This window comes from Onychomys torridus, chromosome 2 (assembly GCF_903995425.1).
Source record: "Onychomys torridus chromosome 2, mOncTor1.1, whole genome shotgun sequence".
Lineage (NCBI taxonomy): Eukaryota > Metazoa > Chordata > Mammalia > Rodentia > Cricetidae > Onychomys > Onychomys torridus.
The window spans coordinates 164,485,315-164,512,493 of NC_050444.1; positions in this window are offsets into that span (position 1 = coordinate 164,485,315).

The following is a 27,179-nucleotide window of genomic DNA, read 5'->3' on the forward strand; positions in this document are numbered from 1 at the left end:
CCGAGTGACATGACAGGGCCTCCCTCAGGATTATGGCATTCAATTTCTTGCTCCTTGCTTGGCTCCTCTCAGCTCTGGGGAGTCCCCCGCCTCCCCTCCACTGTGTTGGTGCTGGATTTCTGGTACCTTTCCTGATGCTCACTTGGTCGTTCCTTCATTAAATTACAAGTTCTCCGATGGCCCCCAGTGTAATTTTCTAGCACTCCATAGCTCCCTGGCCTTGGATCTGTTTGCACAGAACGGTATCATGAAAGTTATGCTTTAATTAATTTCTCCTGGCTGGGCTTCCTCTTTCATTTCACCCTTGGAAGCACAAACTGCTGGGCTCCCTGCCCTGCGCACCGGTCCCTCTCCCATATGGAGGCATTGTTTTTGTCCTTTGGCCATCTTCTCATCTCTGTCCTTGGGCAGTGGCTTTACTTTGGTCTGGAGATTAAGAAGTCTTCCTGAAGATGTTTGTCACCCCCTCGCTGGTGTTCTGTCCCTGAGCCTCAGGGTCACCTACTCTGTTCTCAGCAGCCCCCAGCACCGGTTCTTGCTCTGCAGCTTGGGCTGTGGATGCTTGGCTCTGCAAGAGCTGGAGTGGCTGTCTGGCAGAAGGGACAGAATCAACAGTACCTGTCAATCACAGCACAGCAGAGGATGCTCTGGATACCTCATGGCAGATGAGCGGTATAAACTGATGTGCATTTGTGGGGACCATAAGGCTGGCAATAGGTTCTGAAAATGCAATCTCCAGGCCCTGGAAGCCAGATGACCCAGCAGCCTCTCCACAGATGGCAGTATAGGTGATCCTTATCAGGAGACTGAGGTAGTCTCTGTCAGTGCGGGCTGTGAGACCCCAGCTGGATCCTCTGGGAACATGCCATATTGTGTGCTGAGCAAGTCTTTTGTGGGGTCACATGCGTTGTCTCCCCCAGGTCCTCTGGGCACTGTAGTTGGTTGCTTTCTTACTTTTTGACTCTTTTGGGGGCCCTCCACCCAGCTCCCAAATAAATACACATAGAGGCTTGCTCTTTCTTATAAATGGCTGGTCTTAGCTTGGCTTGTTTCTAGCCAGCTTTGCTTAACTTAAATTATTCTGTCTACCTTTTGCCTCTGGACTTTTATCTTTCTCTATTTCTATATATCTTTCTTTACTTTTTTCTTATTCTGTTGCTAGTTGTATAGTTGGGGGGCTGGCCCCTTCTTTTCTTGCTCCTTCTGTTTATTTTCCCTGCCTGCCAGCCCTGCCTATCCTTTCTCCTGCTTTGCTATTGACTGCTCAGCTCTTTATTACACCATCAGGTGCTTTACACAGGCAGAGTAACACAGCTTCACAGAGTTACACAAATGCAACATAAAAGAATGCAACACATCTTTGCATCATAAAACAAATGTTCCACAGCATAAATAAATGTAACACACCTTAAAATAATATTCCACACCAGGGCACATGCCATATTGTGTGCTGAGCAGGTCCTCTGTGGGGTCTCATGCTTTGTCTCCCTCCCACATAGGGAGCTTATGTGACCATGGCCTCCCAGCATTGGTCAGGTAGAGGGGGAACACATGGGATTCAGCTCGAGACCTGTCAGGAGCTGCATCTGGGACACCCTGGGAACTGACAAGCAACTTGGAGCTCACATCCTCAGCCTTAACATGCAGATAGGAGGAGAACCCCAGACAGCTTTCCAGAAGTGCGTGGGAGCTCAGCTGTGGATGTGAACCTGGTCACAGTGAGTTGGGTTCCTATCTGAAGCTCCAGGGGAGGTGGCACAGAACCTGCTGGGGTTCTGACAGAGATGACCTCTCCCCCTCTCCTAGGTCCACAGACACACTTCACTCCTGAGCTTCCTGAAGCTAGGTCCCCACCTGGAGCTTTGGAGTTTCTGGAGGGTGCTTCTTCTCCCTCATCCTTCCTCTCCTTCCTCCTTCTAGTTGTGTGGAGGCTTCACCCAGGCTAGGTTCTTAGCAGGTTGGAGTGAGGTCATGCAGAGCCCCATTTTGACTGGAAGCTCACACAAGAACTTGATCCTGACTCTGTAAAACATGATATCTAAGTGAGAGTGGGGGAAGAATGGACACCAAATGCATACACACCACACATATAGACACATATATACATACACATACAAATATATACACACATACTTTATGTATCACTCATGTGTACACACAACATATATATGCTTATACACATACACATACAGACACACATGTACACATATGTCACACATATATAGACACATATAGATACCACCTACATACATACAAACACATCACATATACACGTACCACACATATGCACAAATGTACACATAGACATGCACAAATGTACACATAGACATGCACAAACATATACACATACTACCCATATATCACACACACAAACACAGCCTACACATGTACACACACATATATACACACACCACACACATCACACACACAAGCACAACCTCCTACACCAACACATACACACACTAACCACACACACACACACACACACACACACACACATGCACACACACACATACACACCCATACATATATACACTAATACATTTCACACACACTCACAGAGGCATGCACACACATACAGTCAGGACCTGTGAGCAATCCCCTGTGCATTATTCTTTATCTGCATCGATAAACAATGATAGAAATTCTGGAGAACTCAGTTGGATCCATCTGTTTTTGTTCTCTTGACTATAGGAACAGCTTGATTATAGGAACAGCTAAGATGGAGTTGACCAACATGGTGGTTTCCTCAGTGAGAAATGGCATGTTCTGGATATAAATTGTCCTTAAATGTCACATGATAATGAGGCTACCTTCCCAGCATTTATCTTTCCTTTTCTTACACCTCCCCAAACTCTCAGCTGCCATCAAGCAGGGCAGCCATCATGATGGGGCCTTGATGGTGTGAAAAATGGCCCCCAAGGCTATCAAGATACCCCAGGCTATCAAGAATTGGGTAAAAGCGCTGCTGTCTCCAGAGGGGCAAAGAGCCTCCCAGAGTCCATGCTCATACTAGGGATGCAAGATAAGTTCTGTGGGGGAGTCAAGTCTATACATCTGGAGTCTAATTCTGTTCCTGGGAAACAGGAGACCATAAAAGAACTACAGACCTCTGAGGCTTTCATGGGAACTCTGTGAGATCCCTTCCCATGAGTTCACATGAAGAAGGGTGGAGCTGAGAAGAGAGCCTGGGAGTCTGCTCAGAGTGAGTATGCCGAGGACAGTGCAGATTACTGTGCTTCCTCTACTGGACTGGCTCTCTCATTTCCAAGATGGCTTTCCTGAAGAGGCGTGGGGAGCTGTGACCATGGACCCCAGAGGAGACTGGATAGAGCCATTGCCACCACTAGCTGGAGGTGCACCTCTGCCTGCTGACATTGCCCCTGCTACCCTTTGAAGTCTGGGTATCTGACTGCAAGGGGATGGGGGAAGTAAAGTCAGGTAAGCAGCAGCATAAGGACATATCAATCCAAGCTTCACACAGGTGACCTTCCAGGGACACATTTTCTCCTTCTGCAATGATAAGGTGAGCCTAGCAGGTGCCATGAAGCAGAGCTCTGGCTTTTCTTGGAGCCCTCCAGGACCTCTCCCTGTCTCACTCCACTTGCCCTCCTCCAGGTTTGACTTCTGGGCAGGGACCGGAGACCCTACCTCTGTCAGTGTTCTTTTTTTTTTTTTTTCTTTTAAGATTTATTTATTTATTATGCATACAATATTCCGCCTGCATGTGTCCCTGCAGGCCAGAAGAGGGCACTGGATCTCATTACATGTGGTTGTGAGCCACCATGTGGTTGCTGGGAATTAAACTCAGGAACTCTGGAAGAGCAGTCAGTGCTCTTAACCACTGAGCCATCTCTCCAGTCCACCAGTGTTCTTTTATGGTCTCCTGTTTCCCAGGAACAGAATTAGACTCCAGATGTATAGACTTGACTCCCCCACAGAGCTCATCCTGCGTCCCTAGAATGAGCGTGGACTCTGGGAGAATCTTTGCCCCTCTGGAGACAGCAGCGCTTTTACCCGGTTCTTGATAGCCTGTCTATAGAGTCAGCCAAGGGACATTAGCTCTCCTGGATGGACTGCCTAGACCAGAAAGTCTCCCGAGCCTGGCTTTAATGTGAACACAAATTGAAATCACTGTTCAAGTCTCTTGGTGGGAATTCAACTCGCAGAAGGCTGCCTGGAAGTGAATTAGCTATCCACTGAGAAATCAAAAACCTTGGGCCTCACAAAGTGAGAGGAAACGCTTGACCTTTCGAGGACAATTTTCCTCTCTCTCTTCAAGAGCCTGTTTCCTCCCCAGTAGTGTGGTCTTTCCCATCCAGCTCTCCCAGGGCTCCCCTGTGCTGAGTCTGAGACATCTTTATCCTAAGAAGTTCCTTTGCTTCTCCTTGTGTGTCCTGGCCTTCTGACTCGCTCACCTCCTGCCATGACCTCCCAGGGGTCCAAGGCAGGGCCCTTTTTACTCCTGGCCAGGCTTGAATCAGGGTGGCCACTGGAATAGGTGATAGACTGGTCATTTACAGCTTGAGTGGCGCTTTGTGCTGCTACAGAGAGAGCAAGAGGTTGTGTCTCCTGGTCTCTGTGTCTAAAGGGAGAAGTCCCAGTGAGAAACACAGACAGTTTGAGCAGAGTTCATCCAGCAAAGCAACACAACTACGCTGAACAGAGACGGGAAGGAAGCAACCTGGGGCGGTGGTGCTGCGGGCTTTTAAAGGGGTTTTGTGAATGTTTATCAGATGCATGGCATATTCACGAGGTAAGGTGACTCTTTTTCTAAACTGTAGGTATCAGATCTTCCTTTGGGGGGTTTTCTCTGTATGATCTTCTAGAAAAGCCTATGGGAGTATCAAAACCATGGTGTAAGATGTTTTAATGACATCAGGTCTTTTGAGGTTGCAGACCATTTGTTAGCACACAAGTGGAAGAATTCCTCAGGACTTGAGTTTCTGATCTAGGGAACATTCCAACTGCAGCTTCATGGTTGGTTCACCACAAATGGGCATTCTAACCAACAGGGACACAACTACCAAGATCCACTGAAAGGTCCTTGATTCCCCCAATGGAACTCTTCACTCGTCTAGTGACAATGCCATGTGGCCCCTTTCAGTTAAACCTACTCCCCTGTCCATGGACCTGTGTCTAGGAAAAGCCCAGGTGAGCCCAGACCCATCCTGTGAGGCTGCACTCTCAAAACTTCTCATAATGTGACTACTGAAACAACCCGCCTCCATGCCGAGTCCCTTCAAATGGAAGAGATGTGTGAGCACCTTGCAGTTCTGGGGTCAGCAGACTGAAATGGGTCTTGCTGGACAGAATCAGGAGTGACTTCCATCCTTCCAGAGGCTCCGGGAAGATGTGATGGTCCGAATGCTTGTCTTCTTCTACAATTCACATGTAGAGACTTACACCAAAGGTGGTGGTGTTGGGAGGTGAGGCGGGGCCTTTGAGAACTGATGAGGTCATAACAGTGGGGTTCTTCTTATCCAGGGGAGACCCCCCAGTCATGTGTGAGGATACAGCAAGAATACAAGCTCCGAGGAAGGGGCCTCTTACCAGATGGCAGATCTGCTGATGGTCGCTGCATCAGGGACTTCCAAGCCTCCAGAACTATCTGTAGTCTGCAGTTGTGGTACTCCATCATAGCATTCATGTTGATGCGTGAGCCTCTGACTTTTGCTATCCATAACTCCCAGAAGCCACTCCTTTTGGCTCTCATGGTAGCATCTTCCCACCTGTCCAGGACTGGTCCTCATGTGTTCGTCTTGCAGAGACCCAAGTATTACATGAGGCTCACCTGGGGAAGCCAAGACCCTCTCTTGTGTGAAGGTCCTTACTTAATGATGTCTGCAAAGTCCCTTTTGCCATTTTAAAGTATATTTACAGGAGTTAGAAATGGGGATGACAACATCTTTTAGGGAAAGACTCAGCTTCACTCAGCTACTTTTCCAGGACCCTCTCCTGTCCTGGAGACTCTTGGGTTCCCATTAGCTCCTCCATAGCCACTAATGACCATTCATAAGGTAGGGGCTGTGAAGGTAGGTGGAGGCTCACTCAGTAGCTGTGGGACTTGAGATCAATCATGAAACCTCTATAAGCCTCAGTTTACCCATCTGTGCCCTGGTGGTGACAACAACCTCTTCCTGCCAAGACCATCACTGTGCAGATGAATCTCACTGCCTGGTCTGTGTGCAGAGCACAGCCTGGCACAATGCAGATGCTAGTATGCTCACGTTTGTCACTGAGTTCCTCAATCCTTGTTGGATGGCAGGCAGCGGAGTGTATGAGTTGGCTGGACCAGGTCTTCTGAAGTCAACCATGAGCTGAGCCAGCCCCAAGGACTTCACTTCTGTTTCAACATAAACATAAACACCAAAGAGCCCTCTGTGGATGTATATTAAATTTTTCTGTTCAAAAGTGCACTAGAGAATGTCTTGAACTCAAAACTCTGTTCTGCCCTCACAGCTGCCCCTGTGGCTTCTGAATTCTGAATATGTTTTGTGTTGTGGAGTTTGACATCCTTTCCTCCAGCTCTGGAAGGTAGGGAGTGGCCTTTGGGCTCCTGAGCCTGTGCTGATGATGGTCAATCACCATGAAAACAGTGGTCACCCTGCTGGCCAGTGTCCTCTACTCACATGGGGAAAAGGGTGAAGCCAAGCCTTGGTAAGGCACCATTCTGAGCCAGTGGCCTTGTTTGCCAGTGCAATGGCTTTTTAAGGTTACCTCCAGAGCCAAGTGTATCAGTCTGTTTTCTGATGACACCATATCACTTGAAGCAGATAATGTATATTCTTTAGAAAATGGTGTCTTCAGCTTAGTTTGGAAGACGGAATGTTTAGGAACCATGGTCCCTTTGGTTCAGCCTGGGTGAGGCTCCCTTGACTGCATCACAACATGACTGGGGAACAGGAAAAGGAGGGCCTCGTGGAAATGGAAGTATGTGTTGAAGCAGCAAGCCTGGCATTGCAGGGATAGCAATTCTCTCTGGGAGGAACCAATGTGGGTCCCTCAAGAATGACATCAATTCATTCCAAAGTTGACACCTCCAGTATCTACCACCTCCTGCCATCTCTCAGATCTTCACTCTGTGACCACCATGTGGTCACCACATGGCCCTGTGGGGACATACTCAACAATATGCACCATAGCATCAAGGCACATACAGAAGGCTATCTCCCTGTAGGATGCCCTGCATTCAGCCTCCCTGTCTGTGACTCCAGAAAACGCTCTCCCTCTATGCCCTCATCCAAGTGTCCCCTCCAGTAGCCCCACTCAGTGCTCTTGCCTGTGCCTTACTTCCGGGTTTCACACTTTCATTCCTTGCTCACTTTTCCGTCTCTCCTGCTGGCCATGACCTGGAGCAGGAAGGATCTCTCTAGTCTTTGCATCTGAGGAGCCAGCCTGGGGTGTTTTGGCACAGAGAGTGCAGAGTTGCATGTGGAAACAGGCACAAATGTGCATGGAGTCAGAGCCAGCCCATCTCTAGGCAGCCTGGGACTACTTACTACACATGAATTCGCTAGAACTTGGATGACCTTTCGTGTCTGCTAATGAGATTAGTGAAACTGGAAGGAGCAGCAGACCATTGAGAGTGGCAGGGGCAGCCCTCCAGAAGTCCCTGTTCCTATCCCACCATTGGTGTCAACCTTAAGGACTCAGGGCACAGTGAGGACCTGGGTGTCTAGGTCTTGCCTGTCATCAGCACAAGGAGTTGGCTTCAGACTCCCTTGTTGCACAGCTGCCCTGGAGTGAAGTGAAATTGTAAGGGAGTTGGGCTAAATATGCAAATGAGGCTGTCAGGGAGATGTCACAGTTGAGGCTGCCAGGGGTGTGACAGGGAGACAAGTACGGGTGGGACTTGCCATGCATGTCCCCCGTGGTGCTCTCCCTGGAACTGCACATGGCTTCGGGGAGTAAATAAATCTGCTGTTCTCCACTCCCAGCTAAGCCATTCAGGGAGCAGTAATATTTTGCCTGGTGCCTGGAGTCTGACCCCCAGGATGTGTTTTCCTGGATAAACTGGTTGATAGGCCTTGATTCAGCACAAAGAAGCAGATAGCATTGGAAATTCAGGTGCAAAACAGTCTGCCTAGGCCCCACCACACCTGGAAAGGTGGTCCTGACTGCGCATAGTTTAATCTAAGCAAGTGCACCTTCATGGGGGAAGCCAGCATAGTCACTTGGGCAGCTACTGTGCTGGGGTGCTTGTGTAAGAAGACCCAGGACTAATCTGTCCTAACTAAGAAACTCAAGTGTAGTGATCAAAGCTTGTGGGAAACTCAGGGGAGGTCCACTGCTATGTGGGCTATATGTCTGTGTTCCAAACTGATGAACTTCTGAGTATAGGCAACTAGCTATACTCACATTACATAGCTCAACTTGGCCCCTCCTTCTATTCATGGATTTTACAGAATACTCAATGATCCAACATCAGTGTGATGGTTTATTTTGATTGTCAACTAGATGAGATTAGTGTCACCTAGGAGGCATCAGTGTGTGTGCCAAGGTGTTTCTAGAGAAGTTGAGCTGAGGAGGAATTATCTGCTCTGAATGTGGTTGGCACAATTCCATGGACTGGGGTTCTGGGCTGAATAAAAAGGAAGCTGAGACCAGGCGGTGGTGGTGCACACCTTTAATCCCAGCACTTGGGAGGCAGAGGCAGGCGGATCTCTGTGAGTTCTAGCCAGCCTGGTCTCCAAAGAGAGTTCCGGGAAAGGCGCAAAGCTACACAGAAAAACCCTATCTCGAAAAACCAAAAAAAAAAAAAAAAAAAAGGAAGCCAAGCACCAGCATTCATCACTTCTGGCTTCCAGACAGCAGCTGCACTGTGACCAGATGCCTCAGGACCCAGCCATCATGCCTTCCCTGCCATGGGCATTGAACCATGGGCTTCCATTATGAACCTTTCCTTCCTGGCTTGAGTTACTCTAGCCAGGCATTTTGTTAGAGAAATGGGGAAGAATCCAAGACACAGCACTCCAACCTCGGGCTCCTTGATGGGTTGTTGCAAGTTCATAAGAATGGAGATGTGCACTGGAGCATTCAGACATGAGATCCATGCATGCTCCCAGTGCCGAGGCTCCCTGCTGGCCTGTGCCTTCCTGGCCACTGGTCTCTGCTGCTTCTTGCCAGGCATACAGGCCTCATCTCAGCTGGATATTGAAGTCTACCTGAGCTCTGCATCAGCCTTCCTAGGAGAGTGGAGAAGATCTCTCTCTATTCTAGTCAACCCCTGTCTCTCACTGCTGTACTGCCAGGCCCCATTCTCAGGGAGGCATTGTAAAACAATTCCTTCACAACAGTCTGCCATCCCTTGGGATAGTTCTCCAGATGAGACAATGCTAACGGCCCTAATGACAGAAGTCATAATCATAACACAGGCATTTAAAGGGACGTTGAGAAGCATGTCAGGGTGCTCAGACGCCATAATTGTCCAAGATTCATACCGACAAAGGCTCTTTCCCCAAATAGCTCTCATCTGGGGGCATCACTGCTGTTTATAGACAGCTGTAAATTGCCGGATCATCAAAGGCATTTCATTTTGCCCCTCAACTTTGGTTTTATTGTCCATTTATTAAAAGAGCCAAAATCATTATCCAAATGGTGTGTGAAAAAGTCCAAATAGAATCTAAAGGTCAGCCTGCTCTTGAGAAATTGTGAATGTTCCAGTCCTGGTTTAGTTGGGCAGCTGCTGGCCTCACTGGTGCAAATGATCACACACACACACACACACACACACACACACACACACACACACACACTTGCACACGCACATGTGCCATGAGCACACTTTTGGCTTTACAGATATATGTCCACATACATGCCCATATATGCGTGCTTCCATACTTAAACATATTTACATATGCCCCTGTCCTGGCTAATTCAATGTCAACTTGACATAAGCTAGAGCCATTTGGGAAGAGGAACTCACAATTGTGGAATTGAATCCACAAGACTGGGCTATGTGCAAGCCTGTGGTGCATTTTTTGATTGATGACTGAAGGCCCAGTGCACCATAGGTTATGCCACCCTGCACTAGTAGGCCTGGGTGCTGTAAGAAGGCGGGCTGAGAAACCCACGGTGAATAAGCCAGTAAGCAGCATTTCTTCACGGCCCACCCCTTCTCCAGTCTTGAGAAGTCTCCAGTGTCCCTGTCTTGACTTCCTTGTTCCTGCCCTGACTTCCCTAGGTGGTGGACTTAGAAGCTGCAAGGTGAGGTAAACCCTTTTCTCTTCAAGTTGCTTTTGGTCATGGTGTCTTATCAAATCAATTAAAAACCCTAAGACCACCCCCATATATACATGTCCTTTCACACACATGTTCATGCACACATATGCCCCCAAGACACTCACATTTGTATACATATGCATACACAGGTGTCTTCCCAACATGTCCAAGCACATGCTCATGCACACACATGTCCACACTCACAAAGGAGACTTGGGCTTGTTCAGTGAGCAGGTGTCACTGTACACCTGAGAAACCCTACTGGTGGAGTTGGAGCCATAGGTGAGAGCTCATCCGGGTGGGTGGAGTCTCTTGACCTTTGGCCTCAGAGCTGCATGGCTGAGCTTCTTATGCAGATTCCCCAGAAGGAAAAGTGCACATGGAAACGGGGCGGGGGTCCCTCATAGACAAGATTTCGATTTTAATTCATATCCACACATACTGGAAAGGCAAATCTGAGAGAAGGACACTTGGGTGGCCCAGGCAGCAGGATAGCCTCTTCTCCCTGAGGCGCATGATGAGTCATCTAAGCAGGACCATCAGGCTCAGGTGAGAGAGATGCCAGAACTAACAGCACGCAATGACATCGTCAGTAAGAACCAGGCTTCACCAGAGAGGATCTGCTTAGTGGAGATTTATGGAGGGCTGTGCTTGAGAAGTCAATTAAACCCTTCCAGTGGTTGGCAGACAATGATTTAAAAGCCGCGGGAGTCTCCAGAAATACAACTTTTAACAAGTCTAAATGGTTAGGAGTTTTTGATGATAGAGTTGTTGTTCTGTGAATATGAATGCTCCCCAAACAGAGATCAATTACCATGCTGAAACAAAGCTTTCCTTGGGTGAGCTTGTAGAGGGGGTGGATGGCCCAGAGCAGATGAGATTGATGTCATTTTTGGGGAAGCTGAGATAGTGGGTGATACAGTCACAGTGGAATGGAATGGTGACTCAGAGAAATGGTGACTTTAGCTGGGTGGGCAGGTCCCAAGCTAAAGGAAGCTCCCTCTCTCACTTTCTATAGACCCTAGTGCACAAGCGCTAAGCACTAAGCCAGAAGACTGTGCTTGAGAGTTGGTGGTTACTGATCTGAACCTGCTTGAGAGGTGGTGATTGCTGGTCCCCAGTGCAAGCCCTGTGTTGAAGTCCCATCGCTGAAACAGAGTGGGATGATGGTTAATTTTTGTCAGTTTGATTGGATTGAGAACTGCACAGGGAATTGTAAAAGGATGCCTCTGGGTGTGTCTATGAGGGTGCTTCTACAGATACTTAGATCCAGGGCCCTTTGACTAATAAGTGGGACAACGCTTTGCTTGATTCCAGATAAAGTGGCTTTACTGGGAGGGGGTGAATGAGGTGAGGTGAGGTGTGGCTAGAGGAAGCAGGCATGTCCTTCAAGCTATGTCTTGTTCTGTGTTCACCTCTCTCTGCTTCCAGACCACTGTGATGCAGGCAGCTCTGTCATGATGACTGACACCTCTGAAGCCATGAGCTAAAACACGGCTCTTCTCCCTGAAGTGGTTCATGTCAGGTACTTTGGTCACAAGTGGCCCATGTCATCCCACCCTGGCTCAGTCTCTTCATCTGTGTGGTGCAGCTGGTGACACAACTTGAAAAGAGTTAAAATCTGAAGGTCTTGAGGACTTGTGTCAAAACAGGACCATCTGCTACATTGCTTATCTTAAGAGGATGTCAGTCACCAGGGAGATGTCTGCAGACACACTGTTCTCCTGTATTTTACAACCTGCAGGGAACACTGTGAGGACTCTGTGGGAGAAGGAGACCCTGTCCTGATCTGGAAGCATCTTTGTCACCAGAGACTTGTAACTGGAGCTGAAACAGACCTGGATGAGCAAGCCCTCTGCTGACCCACATATTCACTAGCTCTCATACTCCTCTCCCCACACACCCTTGCTTTGGTCAGTTCTTTGGATCTCACTGTCCTATGGGGGTTCCCAGGCTCCTACAAATCAAATGAAGCTTCTATACTTCCCTTTTGTTTGACTTGGATTCTGGGTCCTGGCAAAGAGCCATGTAAGAACTGCGCAGAGAAAGAGGGAATCTCTTGCCCCTCCTCGACATAAACCCAATGATTCTAAGGATTCCTCCTCTTTTAGGATGTAGGAAAGCGCTCAGCTTTCACACACACACACACACACACACACACACACACACACACACACACATCTTGTCTCATGATGTTTGATCTAATGCTGTACTAGTTTCCTATGGCTTCCTTATAAAGTATACGAGCTGGTAGCTGGTGACTGGACCTGGGATGCTGTAGGGTAACAGAGAATCAGCTAGAGTGTGAGAGCTCTAAAAGGTGCTAGGGCATGTGCTCTGCATTGCCTGCGCGCGCACACACACACACACACACACACAAAAAAAAAAAAAAACAGAGACACACACATACATGCATAAACACATACATACAGACACAGACAGAGACACACACACATACACACGCAGACACATACACAGATATACACAGACACACACACAGACATACACATACACACATGTTAATTTGTGTTACACACACATAGACACATACACACAGACACAAACAGATAGAGACACACACCATACACACATAGACACACACATACACACACATAGACACACAGACACACACACAGGCACAGACACGTACACACACACACACATACACACACAGACACACAGAGACACATACACAGACATACACATATACACACAGGCACAGACACAGATACACACACACACACACACACACACACACACACACACACACGTGAGTTTAGCCCCCTCCAGGATCAGCACTTAGGAGAATCAGAAGTACAGTGTCAAGGATATTCATGTACCCTAGTTTGCGCTCTGTTGCTGTGATAAGATACTTTTGACCCAAAGCACCCCAGGCACACATGGGCTCTTTTTGGCTTATACTCCAGGTCATAGTCTATCACTGAGTTGGGGCAGGAACTTGATTTATTCAAGCAGTAACTGAAACAGAAACCACTGAGGAACACTGTTTACTCAGTGGGCTAAGGCCACCCCGCCCCACCCCCCATTCCCAAAGGCCTGTGTGATCTGGGCAATCCCTTAGGTGAGACTTTCCCTAGCAGATGACTCTAGCCTATGCCAAGGTGACAGTCAGGGCTAACTAAGGTACACAGCTGGCATTGTATTGAAGGCTGAAAGCTTAGAGGCTGCCATTGCATTGGCCACAAGACCAGGATGCCATGCCCACCATCTCTCCTTGACACATTCTTGCCACTTGGATAAGTTAAGGAACAACATAACAGAATTCAATTTCCAAAGAGGTCAGCATGTGCTTGTCCACAGGCAGCCTGCACAGAGATTCAGTAGAATCCACAGAAGCTATTAGAATGAACACGTGATTTTAGTGAAGTCATAAGAAATAGATAATCGCTGAGCAAACCTTTCTCCCACCTGTGCCCCCATTCCCTTTAAACTGCTCCTCTAGTTCCCCCTGCTCTATTTCCACAGTGTGTTTTACTATCATGCTTCCAGACCCCTTCTTCCCACATGCCTTGTAGTGGAATATTATTTTAAGGTATGCTACTTTTGTTTATGTTGCATTTGTTTAACTCTGAAGCTGTGTTACTGTGCCTGTGTAAAACACCCGATGGTCTAATAAAGAGCTGAATGGCCAATAGCAAGGCAGGAGAAAGGATAGGTGGGGCTGGCAGGTACAGAGAGTATATAGAGGAGAAATCTGGAAAGAGAAAGAGATTGAGCAGGAGCCAGAGAAGGGGAGGACACTGGGGTCAGCCGCCAGCCACACAACCAGCAAGCCACAGGGGGTCAGCCACCAGCCACACAACCAGCAAGCCACAGAGGGTCAGCCACCAGCCACACAGCCAGCAAGCCACAGGGGGTCAGCCACCAGCCACACAGCCAGCAAGCCACAGGGGGTCAGCCACCAGCCACACAGCCAGCAAGCCACAGGGGGTCAGCCACCAGCCACACAGCCAGCAAGCCACAGGGGGTCAGCCACCAGCCACACAGCCAGCAAGCCACAGGGGGTCAGCCACCAGCCACACAGCCAGCAAGCCACAGGGGGTCAGCCACCAGCCACACAGCCAGCAAGCCACAGGGGGTCAGCCACCAGCCACACAGCCAGCAAGCCACAGGGGGTCAGCCACCAGCCACACAGCCAGCAAGCCACAGGGGGTCAGCCACCAGCCACACAGCCAGCAAGCCACAGGGGGTCAGCCACCAGCCACACAGCCAGCCAGCCACAGAGTAGAGTAAGATGTACAGAAGTGGGAGAATGGGAAAGCCCAGAGGCAAAACGTAGACAGGATAATTTAAGTTAAGGAAAGCTGGCAAGAAGCAAGCCAAGCTAAGGCCAGGCATTCATAATTAAGAATAAGCTTCCAAGTGTGATTTATTTGGCAGCTGGTTGGTGGGCCACCCAAAAAGAGCAAAAACAAAAAACCAGCAGTACATCTCATGGCTCTTTCTTCCTCTCTGGGCTCTGCTCACATTTGCTCCAACTTGAATACGGTTATATAAAATTTGAGTCTCTGAGCCCCGTAAGAGAGAACTTGTAGCATTTGTCTTCCTGAGCCTGGCTCCCTTTTCCAGTTTTATTCATTTTCCTGTGGGGCAGGGGAGAGGGTTGATCAAAGCTGGAAAGACACCTCCTACTTCATCAGCCAGTTAAAACACATGCTATTAATAAAAAGGAGATTAAACAGACATTCTCTTCACGGGTGGTTAACATGGCTCCAAGAAGCCATTGATTTTTCACACCAAAATCTCAGGGCCAGGTGTGGAATACCTTCTGACAAAGATCTCTCAAAATAGTACAGCCTGTTGCCATTGCTTGGATGACCACTAAGTTCAACATGCCACACACTGTGAATGCAGGACACAGAGACGCCATGTTAGAACGGAGTGGAAAGCTGCCTCCTTATTGGCTTCTTCACAGCACTGGAAGATGCTACACAGACTGTCGGGGGGGGGGACATCCTCAATGGTCACAACAGCTGTAGACTCAGGGTGCGACAGTACTGGACTTCCTGGCAAGATAGACCCACTGGTGTATTAGTGGCATGAGTGTTCTGTGGGTTACCAGCTGCTTTCTGATGGGATGTGGAGTCTGCCCTGTGGGAGGGAGTACATGCATGATGCTATAGAACTGGACAAAAGCCTATGGCTAGGAAGGCCACAGGCTCTATGGGGCAAACTACTACTGATATTTTGCCAAATGGACAGATAGTTAAACTGCTTTCTAAATATTTATATTTAGACCCATTTATTAGTATTGCTCTTAGCCTTGGTCAAAAATCTTCTTTTTTTCAGTGGGCAATGATCAAAGCAGGGACGTATTACTTGTAAAATGAGACATTCATGTCAACTCCTCCAAGGCCCAGGCAACACCATGGAAGAGAGGACAGAAGGACCATGGAGCTAAAGGATGATGGGACACTGTCTTCCGAATGTGGCGTGACATTTACAGTCAACAACTGTGACTAACTGCATGAGTTTTGTGTGTGTGTGTGTGTGTGTGTGTGTGTGTGTGTGTGTGTGAGAGAGAGAGAGAGAGAGAGAAGAAGGAGGAGGAGGAGGAGGAGGAGGAAGGAAAGTAAAAAGGAATATGATGGTGGGTAGGTGCTCAACTGGGAAGAATAGTGAGGTGGCTGTAACTGGCACCCATAAGCACAGAGGGAGTGGCACTATTATTAGGTGTGGCTTTTTTGAGTGGGTACAGCCTTGTTGGAGGAAGTATGTCACTGTGGGGATGGGCTTTGAGGTTTCCTGTTGCCTGCAAGATGTAGCAGTCTCAGCTCCAGCACCGTGTCTGCCTGCACACCACCATGCTCGCCACCATGATGATAATGGACTGAACCTTTGAAACTGTAAGCCACCCTGATGAAACTTTTTCTTTATAAGAGTCGCCATGGTCATGGTGTCTCTGCACAGCAATAGAAACCCTAACTGAAATGAAAGGAGTTGGTGTTAGTGGGAGGGTATGAGAGAGGGCACTGAGGGAAGCTGAATGTATTGTATTCAAGTATACTATTGTCAAAAATAAAAATTAATTAAAATTTGGTTGTATTTCATTATACTATCACTAAACAATGAAAGTCGAAAATAGGTTAAAATGCCAACAATAAAGGCACAAAATGTATCAGTACTTGAGAGGAAATTTGCCCAAGTTATTAAAGGCATGTGCTGAAAAGCACAAAGGCAGAAAGAAATTTAAGAAGACATAAATGAGTGGAAATCCGTTGTTCACCATTGACAAGAATTAGTGTTTTAAGACGTCTGTCTGTTTCCTCCAGTTCCAATATGTTAGTTGTTCCATCATCGTGTAGTATTACCCCTTAGAAACCTGTTTGTTTTCTGATGAGAGACAAAAAGGGAGTTGATCCAGATGGGAGGGGAGGTGGGGAGAAACTTGGAGGAGTAGAGGGAGGGGAAACAATAATCAGGATATATTATGTGAGGGAAAAATCCACTTTCTTATTTTTTAAAAAAATTAAAAAGTGTATTCTCTCATACAGTGCATCCCAACTGAAGCTTCCCCTCCCTTCAGAAAAGAGCAGGTCTTCTAGGAATATCAACCAAACACAGCACAACAAGTTACAATAAGATTGGGCACAAACCTTCCTATCAAGGCGGGGCAAGGCAACAGAGTAGGAGGAAAAGGGTCCCAAGAGGAGACAAAAGAGTCAGAGGTCCCCTGCTCCCACTGTTGGGACTCCCACAGGAACCATAACATGTATGCAGAGGACCTATGCAGACACATGCAGGCTCTGTTGTTGCTTCAGGAGAAAGAAGTATTTGAATATTTTCTCCAAGTGAGTCTGCAGGTACTGTGTGATGCCAGGCTAAGCCTGGAGTCTTTATTTTCTTCTTTCGGTAACTTGACAAATTGATTCTAAAATGCACATGAAAGGTGCCAAGAACACAAAACAGTCAAAACCACTTTGAGTCAGAAGAAAGGAATTGGAAGATGCATGACCTGGATTCAGGACCTCACAAAGTGTGTATATGGGACTAAACTCAGGTTTTCAGGGTTAGAAGCAGGCACCTTTACTCATGAAGCTGCTATCTTGCTACCCTGGAAGGCTAACTCTTAATAATGGTGCAATCGTAATTCGTTGCAAAATGGATTCATTTTCAAAAGTGTGGCTCAAGCCAATAGGATATCCATGAGAAATAAAATAGATTTGGACTAATGCCTGGGCCCAAACAGAAGAATTAACTGAAAATTGATCATGGACTTAAACCTAAAACCTCAAACTGTAAAAGCTTCTGCTAAAAACACAGAGAAGCTTGGATTAGGCAGACTTCTAGCACTTCAGTAATAGAGTGAGTTGGTAAGTTGGCCTCCATTAAAATTAAAAATTTCTTCTCTTTACAAGATATGCTGAGAGAATTAAAGATAAGTCACAGGCTGGAAGGAAACATTTGAAAATCATATATTTGATAAAGGACTTCTTTCCAAAATCTATGATGAGCTTTGAAACCCCAATACAAGAATGACCCACTGGAGCGAAAAATATAAAGGCCCAAGTGTGTACTGGGGAGGGGTATGTCTTTGGTCCCTGTGTGTGGGGCTTTGCGCAGGACCAGGTGATGGATGGGTGCAGGAACCTTTGCAATGAGCTGTTGCAATCAGGGAGAGAAGCTGGGCTTGACTCCCAATGAAGTGTGGGCCAGGGGTGAAAGACCTCCACCAAAAGCCCAGACACAGTTCCCCCCAAAACCCAGAAGAGCTGAGGGAAGAGATATCTTAAAATAGACAGAACTGAGTCATTTACCCCTTCCTGGAGAGGCGAAGTCAGGTGTTTTCAAAAGAACAAAGTCAGGATGTCTGGTGGTGACCGATTAACCATGAGATGCCCCTCTCTGGAGATGCCCCTCTCCGGAGATAACATGACCGGACCCTGGAGATGGGTTGTAAAAAACAGATAAGCTGAAATAAGACAAAGTCCAGGCCCAGGAAAAACTGGACCAATCAAGGATGGACCCGTACTAACCCTATCCCCTCTAAGAAATTTTATGGTTTTTGCCTATAAAAACTGAGCTTGCAGAGAGGTGGGCACTTCCTCCAGCCTCCACTGCATTGGATCTGCTGGACGAAGTCCCTGCCTAGGCTTTTATTGCTTTTGGATATCCAGAATAAAACCTTGCTTTTGCATTCCGGCATGCCCGTCTTCAGTGGTCTTTCTGGGGGTCACGATCTGGGCACAACAGAGGGAATTTAGAGACAAGGAGCAAGGAGCTGGGTATGAGGGTGTCGGGTTAATGGATAGAAAATGGGTAAGAAGCATCAGGGATGAAGGGAGGTTTAAGGACACCTAACAGGACTCTTCCTTAGGGTAGGCCAGGGTGGGGTTAGAGAGATGGCTTAGTGGTCAAGAATGATTACTGCTCTTCCAGAAGAACTGAATCCAGTTCCCAGCACCCATATTGGGCAGCAGCTTATGGCCTCCTGTGGCTCTAACACCAGGGAGACCAACTTTCATGGTCACACATCTCTCTCGCATACACCTACACACCACACTAATCACATACACACACATCACATATACACACATGCACACTCACACATGTGGTGATATTGTGTTCCCCAGTATATTGTGCACCCTAATAAACTTACCTGGGGTCAGAGAACAGAACAGCCACTAGATACAGAGGCTAGAAAATGGTGGCACTCACACCTTTAATCTTAGCATTCCAGAGGCAGAAATCCATCTGGATCTCTGTGAGTTCCAGGCCACATTGGAAACAGCCAGGCATGGTGGCACTCACCTTTAATCCCCAAAAGTGAGCCTTTAATCCCAGGGAGTGATGACAGAAAGCAGAAAGATATATAAGGCATAAAGACCAGAAACCAGAAGCATTTGGCTGGTTAAGCTTTTAGGCTTTGGAGCAGCAGTTCAGCTGAGATTCATTCTGGATGAGGACTTAGAGGCTTCCAGTCTGAGGAAACAGGATCAGCTGAGGAATTGGCAAGGTGAGGTAGCTGTGGCTTGTTCTGCTTCTCTGATCTTTCAGCGTTCACCCCAATAACTGGCCTCAGGTTTGATTCTATTAATAAGTACCTTTAAGATTCATGCTACACATACCTCTGTTTCTTTGTCTTTCTCTCTCTCTCTCTGTCTCTCTCTGTCTCTGTCTCTGTCTCTGTCTGTCTCTCTCTCTGTCTCTGTCTCTGTCTCTGTCTCTGTCTCTCTCTCTCACACACACACACACACACACACACACACACACACACACACACAATTATTTTTACAAGGAGAAAGCTAGGCCAGGGAGATCGACCCCCACCCAAGGGACCCCATGAGCACCTGTGATCCCCCACAGTGTCTGTGTAAGCTGACTTCTCAGGACTCTTTTTCTGCAACTGGATTCTACCAGAGTGGCCTATGGGCTGAGGAGATGGCACAGTAGGTAAAGGCACTTGCTGTAAAGCCCGGACCAGAGCGTGATTCCTGGGGCTTGCATGGTGCAGAAAGAAGTGACTTCCTGAAGTTGCCTTCTGACCCTGCTCCCCCACAACACAAAGACATTTCTTTTTAAAGTAAAATAAAGTGAGTCTAGGAGAAGGTGCTGGACTTGACTGAAGTTTAGTGAAGTGAAGAACCTTGGTCAGACTCTACGCTGCTCCCTAGTGATCACAGACAGCACACAATGAAATGCTTAGTGCTGTCATCCCTGGAGATTAGACAAAACGGCAGGTCCCATGTTAGACTCGGAATGAGAAAGGCCGGATTGAGAGGGACGGTGGTGTGGATGTGGGAACTGGGATCCGCACAATGATGGAGGGTGTGAAATGCTGAGGTTGCTTCGTGAGCCATTTTGGCAGTTTCCTAGAATCACATGAGGCTGTGTCCTGGGATCCAGCCACTGTGCTCCCAGGCATCTACCCAAGAGAACCGGAAGCATCTGGCTGCTCAAAGGCAGGAGCTCAGATGCTCACACAGCTTTATCTGTAAGAGCTGGGCTCTTAAAATGCCCCAAACACCCATCCATGAATGAATGGATAAGCAGACTTGAATGGTCATGAGGAGGCATGGGAGGTGATGTGGGAGGTCAGAGTAGAGAAGTTCCAGTAGCCATGGCAACAGCATGGGGAGCAGCATGGACAGAGAGCTGTGAACTCTGAGGACCGGAGGGCAAGATCTTGCTCATGACCTAGCAAATACCCCTGCCCTTCACAGACCCAGTGACTAGTATGACCACCCCTACCCTGTGAGGACTTGACTCATGACCCAGTATGATCAATCGACTTTGTGTTGTCTTGCAACCCAAGACTGTCACCTGTCCGATGGCTCAATTTGGTCACTCTACTTTGTGTTGACTTGTAACCCAGCACAATGACCCTGTCCCATGCCAACTAGAACATAGGAAGAAGGTTATTCAGGGAGAGATGGTGGGCAGTAGCACTTGGTGGAAGTCAGGCAAGATTCCAAGGGAGAACAAAGAAGGGGAATCTAGAAAGCTTATTTAAGCTCCACATGGTAATCATTGTGTTGGTGAGTAAGAAGGCTTTTCTAGACAGAGAGGAAAAACTAGCTAATGGACAGGCCTATCTGGTAAGTAAGTATAACACAGTCAGATCAATGGAGAGGATCAGACACTAAGCCCAGAGCTCACCAACAATTCAAAGCCAGGGGATGGGGAGGGGACAGGAATGCCAGAGGATAGGGAGGGGGCAGGAATACCAGGGGATGGAGAGGGGGCAGGAATACTAGGGGATGGGGATGGGGCAGGAATACCAGGGGATGGGGAAGGGACAGGAAAACCAGGGGATGGGAAGGGGGCAGGAATACAAGCAAGGGTGACTTCATGGGGGCTGGCTCAGGTTCAGTAACCAGGATGGAGCCTCCAGAAAGATGAGACCACCTACTAGTCCTCCAGATGGGTCATCTTGTCACTGATCAAATGACAGTGGACAATCTGGAGAGGAGAAGTTATTTCCAGCCTGTTTCTTGTGCTCCAGCTGCCATGCTTTTCCCATGTAGGGCTGCATTCTCAAACCATGAACCAGGGCACACCTCTCTTTCTTAGGGTATTTTGTCATAGCAACGGAACTGATAGAGCATCCTGCTTTGCCGGGCCCTTTCTTCCACTCGGGGGTTCTGCTGTGTCACAGGTCTAAGGGCCATGGAGCCAGCAGGCCATGGACCACTGAGACCATGAGCCAAACAAGCGCCTCCCTCTCTGTTGTCCCCACCCCTGGGCATTTTGTCACAACACGGAAAAACTAACACAGAGAAGATCAAGTTATGACCACACACATGACCTAAAACAGGATTTCTTATGATTTTTCCACTTAAAGACCCTTTTTGCCTAAGAATTTTTTATACAAGCCTATGTATAAATAAATTAGATGTATAAATAAAACATTTATAGCTAATACATCATAAGGATATTTATTTTAAAGACAGTTTTTGGTGTACATATACTTTTCCATCTTATTAAAAAAGCAAAGTGAATTTGCATGTGGAGACAAATGTGCTTGTTTATTTTTAGATAAAGAATTAAACCTTGGCTGAATATTTGAGGCTTTGGGATGAATCAACTTTGACATTTTTCAGAGTTGATATTTTGATTTAAAAATCGTGAATGCCACTTCAAATATATAGCAAAAAGTGCAAAAGTTTGACCAGCGTCATTTTGGAAATTGTTCAAAATTCTATCATAATTATGGATCAAAATTCACTGAATGACTTTTTAAAAATTAAACTCAAGTCATGGGGCTGAAAGAGGGTGGTGGTGGCTCACGCCTTTAATCCCAGCACTCAGGAGGCAGAGCCAGGCAGATCTCTGTGAGTTCGAGGCCAGCCTGGTCTACAGAGCGAGTTCCAGTATAGGCACCCAAACTACACAGAGAAACCCTGTCTCAAAAAAACAAAAACCAAAAAACCAAAACAAAACCAAAACAAAAAACCAAAAAACAAGTGTCATGGGGCTGGAAGAGATGGCTTGGCAGTTAAAAGCCATCCTTGCTGCCCTTGCAGAGGACCCAAGGTGGGTTCCCAGCACCCATGCCAGATGGCTAACAACTGCCTTGAACTCCAGCTCCCAGGGCTTTGACGCCATCCTCTGGCCTCTGAGGGCACTGTATTTTTTTTCTTTGTGTGTGTGTGTGTGTGTGTGTGTGTGTGTGTGTGTGTGTGTGATGTTTGTAAGTATACATACATACATCACTAAAATAAAAAATAATACATTACTAAAATATAAAATAAAAATATTGCCAGGGTATTAAGACTCATATGTTTGGTCTTACATCCCCATTTTTGGGCTCAACCCACAGTCTGAGGAGCTTCTCTGGGTCAAAGATCTGGCTATGCGTAAGTATGAAAGTGTAGGGTCTGCGTCCAGGAGGCTGACTGCTGCTGACCATAGGGATGCAAGGGCCAAACTGCCTGGATATTTCTAGCCATGATGTAGGCTTATTTCCCGGAAGACTGAAGACAAATCCACTGTTCTCATAGACCACCATCCTTGTGCTCCAGGGAGATGGGGTATTGAGGGGTGAGGCCATCCTCAGAACTCTGCAGAGGGGAAGGAGTTTGTGGAGGCAGAGGGTGTCCAACACTGAGTCTATACTGTCTGGCTCTGCTCTTTGTGCCTCTTGGTACAATTCTGAATTTATCTCTGTCCCCCGTGGGGGCCGCTGTCTTCTGAAGACCTGGCCATGAAGGAAGAAAGGGTGTGGAGGAGGAAGGCAGAAGAGATGGCATGGCACTGAAGAACACCGACTGTTCTTCCAGCAGTTCCCAGCACCCACATGGCAGCTCACGACCAACTGTAACTCCAGTTCCAGGGGATCCGACACTCTTTTCAGGCCTCTGCAGGCATTAAACACACACATGGTGCCCAGACATACATGCAAGCCAAACAATCATATCCATAAAAATAAACAGGAAGAAAGGATGTGGGGGATTGTCTGAGGAGTGGCCTTTGGCAGTCATGTGGTCCTGCAGCAGATGGTATGAGTGTGTGAAGACAGACATTCCAGCAAGTTAAGGTGGTCACAGAGAAAGGAGGGAGGCACAAACACAGGGCCAGCATTCCAGAGACAGATCACTAGCTTTTAAATGTTTGTACAAGCTGTTGTTGGTGGGATCACACCCTTCTCCTAAACCTGTGGAAAGCTGGCTCTTGCTTCTGATGGAGAAGTGGCAAGAGCCAGTCAGCAACTGTGTCTGTGACTGGGGTTTTCCCAGAGGCTGAGTCAGCCCAGCTCCTCCTGAACATGCCCTGTGCACTTGAAAAAGAAGGCTTCCCAGAAGTGCCAACTTCTCACACCTTATACCGAAGATGCAAGCCACTGGATGTCCATCTGTGAGGGTCCCTCACTGGATGGCTATGGATATGATCATCACATCCAGATGCTGTGGGTCTCATTGAGATGCTGACTCCACTCCTGAGGACACTCCTGTGAGGAATATCTGTCTCAGGCCTGTTTATAGTGAAGCCCTTTCCTGCTTTCCCAAGCCTGCTCAAGCATCTGTCTTCTTAAAGGGCAAGACTCTGTCTAGCATACCCTGCATGATCAAAGGCCCACAAGGACTTCTGGGTATGCACTTGGGGTCCCTGAGTGTGCTCAGCATCTGGGCCCACCATGGGCTATTCCCATCTGGTGGCAGCCACCATATGAGGCCTCCGGTGACCTTGGATGGAGGCAGGCATCTGGATTCTCAGTGTCTAGGAGGCAGCAAGCTAATGGTGACATTCATATTGCATCAGCAAGCAGAGGACCAGGTGGGAGAAGCATGGTGTATTAGTTAAGGTTCTCTAGAGGAAAAGAACTTATGGGATGAATTAATATATACAGAGTACTTATTAGGGTGGCTTATAGGCTGTGGTCTCAATAATCCAACAATGGCTGTTTTCTAATGAAAGGTCTAAGAATCCAGTAGCTGTTCAGTCTGCAAGGCTAGTTTTCTTAGATGGCCTCTAGTATATGCTGGAACCCCAAAGAAGTAGGCTTTAATGTCAGTGAAGGAATGGACTTGCTAGCAAGAGCAAGCAGGCAAAGAGAGAGACAGCTTCCTTCTTCCATGTCCTTTACATAGGCTGCTAGCAGAAGGTGTGGCTCAGATTAAAGGTGGATCTTCCCACCCCAGAATCTGGATTCAAGGTGTATCTTCTCACCTCAAAGATCTGGATTAGAAGTGGGTCTTCCCACTTCAAATGATCTAATTAGAATTAAAAAAAATCCTTCACAGGTGTGCCCAGCATTTGGGTTTTAATTAATTCCAAATATAGTCAGGTTGACAACCAAGAATAGCCATCACACATGGTAAGCTCAGAAGTGACTAGGGAAACAACCAGCCTCATTGACCTCCTCCACTCAGAGCCTGTGACAGCCCTGGGTGCTGCCTTCATTAGAAATCCATCAGGCTGAGCAGGGCAGAGCCTGCTGGAATTTGGGATTGTGAGAAGGAGCCACAAGGCCAGCTCTAGTGTGTCCTGCTTGGCCCCAACATACTCTTGCAGGGGGCCTGGGAAGGGGCAGTCCTGCTTAGAACCACCTCAAGTTCAAAACTTTTGAGAAGAGGTCAGGACATCATTGGCCTAATGATTCATGAGCCCTGGGCTGGCTCGATCAGTCAAGGATCTGAGTTTTGATTCCCAAAACTTAAAAAAAAAAAAAAAAAAAAAAAGCCAGGTGTGATAACACACACTTGTAATTGCAGCACTGGGAAGACAGAGACCAACAGGTCTCCTGGGCTCACTGGCTGGCTGGCATAACTTAGTAGGTGAACTCCAGGCCTGGAGTGACCCCATCCTGGACAGAGGTGGACAGTACATACTCAAGGAATAACACCTGAAGTTATCCTCTGCCCTCCACACATACACATATACTTGGGTACACCTGCTCCATCATACTTGTGCATGTGTGTGGACACACCACACACACACACACACACACACACACACGTCGATTGAGTCTTTGCTTTTTTCTCCCTTGTGTACATAAATGGTATTAAGAACTCACATTTCCTCGCACCACAGAGGACAGCAGGCTGTCCATGAGAGGGAGGGTAGCTTTTGTCAGAAGCAGGGGGCTGACTCTCCGATCTTGTTTTTCTGTAACATTGACCCTGGGCAGAGCTTTTATATTAAATTAAATTACCCCTGAAGTGAAGTTTTTACCCAACACTCAGCTTTTGCAGTAAAATTACCATTATTATACAGACCCAGAAATGAGAGCCCCGGTACAGCATGTAATCTGGAAGAATTCTACTGTAAGAGCAGCTTGCTCCCTCCCCACTGCGTGCAGCTCCACCAGGCAATCCGCCCTCCGCTCTCCTAGTTTGTGTATAATACCCAGAATGCAATACAATAAAACCCCTGATCTGCGATATTAAATAGGTCGTAAAAGTGTCAGCAAGAAAAACTTATTTCTTCAGCTGTCATTAAAAATGATATATAATTAAGACACGCCATAAAAGATGATTAAAATAGCCATCTCTATAAATTCCAGAGGGATCGTGTTTTTTGCTATTGTGTGCAAAATGTTAATGGCCAGAGGTACATGCCGATGAGGGGGAATGACAAGCCAGGAGTACTCTACGAGGCTTGGCATAAGACTTGTTTGTCATTTAAAGGATGACAGAGAGCAGGCAGAATTGCTGGGTGCCTGTGTGTCTCGAAATTGGCTAAAATTGAGAGACCAGAGCTCATATACACAGTGGAGGTCACATGCATCCCACTGCTTAGAGGGATGCTTTAGATATTAGACATGGTGGGGTATCCTAGTCCATCCACTTTTGTTATTATAAAATACCTGGTGGTGGGTCATTTGTTCTCCCCTTTTTATATTATCCTTCTTCTTCCTCCTCCACCTCACCTCCCTTCCCTCCTCAACTTCATCCTCTTCCTCTGCCTTACCTTCCTCCTCCTCAACTTCCCTCCCTCTCCCTTCTCCCCACTTCCTAGTTTTCTTCCACAGTGCTGGGATGAACCCAGGATGTTTCCACGTCATCAAATGTCCTTCTGCATCTCAGAGGGTCCATCATGCTGGAGTCTCCCTTCCTGGGTCACTATGCCCTTGGGAGAATTTTCACAGCTTCAGAGTGATGGCACCGGGCCAGCCAAGCTCTCTCAGCTGCCCCTCCTTGTGTCCCCATGTCCCATCCATAACATCTTGATAGTTATTCTCACATAAAAGCATTCCAGGCTGGGGGAGATAGCTCAGTGGGTAAAAGTGCTTGCTGCACAAGCCTGATCCCAGGAACACATCCAAACTGGGTGTGGTGGATGCATCTGTAGATCCCAGCAAAGAGCGAGGTGGAAGACAGAGACAAAGAACAGCCTGGAAGCTTATGGACCAGCCACCCTGAAGTATGCAGCCCAGCAGACACTCAGCAAGGTGTAAAGGGAGAACTACTCCCTTGAATTGTCATATGACCTCTACATACATGCGGTAGCAAGCACATGGTCTCACACCACACATGCACATAGGCAAACCATTTTATAATAAAGCATGGCTACGCTGCTAATCTCTCCAGTGGCCACTCTTTCTTGCTCTTGAGGGATTTCCCTAGCTTCTCAGATACTTTTAATTAGTTGCTTTTATGCATCTGCAGGGGAATAGACTTCTGTTGAGAAAATCAGAGCCTCCAAAGGAAAATGCTGAGTCTGAGTAAGAAGGCTTCCTTTGCCTGACGCTATCCCCAGCCAGGGAAGCCACACCAAGCAGCATCCTCTCTAACAACACTGGGCAGAGGAGGGGTACTTCCTGGGAGTGATGGTCTGGATGCTGGACGTCTTAAACCCTTCATTGGCCCATTCCATGTCCTTTTCTCCAGTGAGTAGGATAGGAAAGAACACAAGGAACTGGGGGTATCCTTGGGGTCAGAGGGTGCCCCAGAACTGCCCATCAGTCTCACCACACTCTCCTGCTGCTCACTCAGAGGGTGAGGCTGGAAGACCTCATGGCTCACCCTCCTGTCAGTGTTAGTTCATCTGCT